Below are 2,644 nucleotides of genomic sequence, written 5' to 3'. Positions count from 1 at the left end.
AGTTGGTCTTAAAACTGTCAAAATATAAGAATCTGATGGGAAGAAAGAAGGAAAACAGAGCAGTTGAAAATGCAAAGATAAAAGAGCTGGATCCAGACATGTCTATGTAATTTCCCAGAAATGGAAATTGTACTGGCAATTTGGAAAGAGATATCGAAAAACAATATGCATTAAATGTTGAGTGTTTCTTGCAACAATGAACTTGGAAGACTCAGAACACATGGCATAATGGTCTCATGATTCATCTATCCTTGGTGACTGATTAAGGGAGAAATCAAGCTTCATAAGGAATTAAACACATAAACACACAAGCAGAAATGAAACACTTTTTCAGAAAAATACTCTGGTAAGCTACTAGGTCATCAGCAAAGTAGTAACTAATTCAGTCTATGAAATTCACATTGGGCTATATCGCACATGTAATCTCCTTTAATTCTTCAATAACTCTATGACGTAGGTGTCATTTTCCCTAGTTCCTGACAGCACAAGAGTGGACTTCTCGAAAGTTGTTTAGCTAGTTAGTGGTGTTGAGCTTAGGTGCAAATAGATTTGTTTGCACTACACCAGTGATTCCTACACGTGGCTGCTTATCAAAATCATCTGGAGAGCTTTGTAAAAATACGGATTATTGGGCCCAGCCCAGGAAATTGTGATTCAGTAGTCTAAAGCATGCTCTGGGAATCAATTTTTTTTTTTTAAGTTTCCCCAGTGACTCTGATACTCAATTTGGGGAAACTGTACACAATTGCAAACAGAGCTGGTGTGAGAGTGGGTGATGATAAGAGTCCAGGAGAGATGCGAGTAGAATACAAAAACTCCGGTGCTTTAAAAGCAGCGTGCTAAGCTACATCCAGTCATAATTAGTGTCACAAAATTCTACCAGATCTGAAAAACATGCTTTGGCTTCACCTGAATATATTTCTAAGACCCCAGACATTCCTAATCAGCCCGTCTCTTCCCAGTTGGCTCTTCCAAAACCTCTGCTGTGGTTTAGAATGATGCTTCCAGAAGCCTCACAACCATGATAAAAGGCTGTTGCTACTCCCTGTTTCCTCAAGATGAATTGTAATGAGATCATTAGTCCTCCACCAATAAATAGCAAAGGGAGAGGCATTTGGAACTGTGGATGCTCTTCAAATGTATTTAGCTGGGCCGGGCTCAGCGGAATACTAAATACTCGTTTTGGGAGGCCAAGGTGAGTAGATTGCCTGAGCCCGCAGGTTTGATACCAGTCCGGGCAACTTGGCGAGAGCTCATCTCTACAATAAATCAAAAACTAGGCAAGCATTGTAGTTCCAGCTACTTGGAAGGCTGAGGTAGAAGGATTGCCGGAGCCCAGCAGATGCTGGGGTGACCGTGAGTGTGCCACTGCACTCCTGCCTGTGCAACAGAGTAAGACACCAACACAAAAAAGAAAGAAAAAGAAACATACTTAGCTAGTTACTTGACTCTGTTTCAAAAAGGATTAAAAAATAAAATCAGTGGCAAAATGTGCATAAGTCCTTGCCACATACCCAAATTACTATTTCTCTTATTCAATATTGCTTTCTTCCTTTGTGTCTTATTTCACCAAGCTAGGAAAACTAAACCATCTTCCTACAACAAATCTTTAAAGCTTCCCAGAAACACGAGGCAATAATACATTATTTATTTCTCATGAAACTATACTGTGATATTTTTAGTAGGGAGAATGCTATCCTACTTGATCAACCATAAAACTTAACTTACTTCTTTGGGTTCTGAGGGATGTTATCTCCTGACAGGTTTTACAAGGAGAACGTATTGGGGTGCAGCTGAAGTTTCCAGCTTGAGACTGCACCATCCTTGCCTTGGCTGTTTCTCCATGGACTGCTCACCCAGAGTACAGGAATGTGTTCTCTGATTCCATAACAAAATTAAGGACCAGGGCTCCTGGAGGGTGCCGATCCAGAGGCCCTCGAGGCTCAGTTCTCCAACTAAATTTCCTTAAAATGCAGAAACCAGAAAAGGAGGAAAGGAGAAAAGGGGGCTAGAGTAAGGTTATAACATGAAGGAGAATGAGAAAAACTGTGCTTTTTGTCTATTCATTCAACTAATGTCTGTGAGCATCTAGTATACTCCAAGCACCATGTAGAGACTGGGGAGACAGTGGGTCACCCAGAGATGGTTCTTGCCCTCATAGAACTCACTGGGGGGGAAGAGACAGATGAAAGCCAAATCAATTCACAAATTGTATGATTTAAAAATTTTTTTGAGACCAGCCTGGGCAACTCTACAATAAATTAAAAAATTAACCAGGCATGGTGGCATGTGCCTGTAGCTCCAGCTACTTGGAAGGCAGAGGCAGAAGGATCGCCAGAGCCCAGCAGGTTGCAGCTGTGGTGGCCATGAGCATGCCACTGCACTCCAGCCTGGGCAACAGAGTGAGAAACCAACTCAAAAAAAGGAAGGAAGGAAGGAAGGAAGGAAGGAAGGAAGGAAGGAAGGAAGGAAGGAAGGAAGGAAGGAAGAAAGAGAAAGAAAGAAAGAAAGAAAGAAAGAAAGAAAGAAAGAAAGAAAGAAAGAAAAAGAAAATGTGATAAGAGCTAGTAAGAAAGGGTATAGGCAAAGGAAGCATATGGCCTAGATGCTCACTCCAGTTGCTGTGTGTCAGCATCAGTGGAAG

This window comes from Carlito syrichta, unplaced genomic scaffold, assembly GCF_000164805.1.
Source record: "Carlito syrichta isolate Samal-C Ts95f unplaced genomic scaffold, Tarsius_syrichta-2.0.1 Scaffold308818, whole genome shotgun sequence".
Taxonomy (NCBI): Eukaryota; Metazoa; Chordata; class Mammalia; order Primates; family Tarsiidae; genus Carlito; species Carlito syrichta.
Note: the sequence above shows the minus strand (reverse complement) of the source record.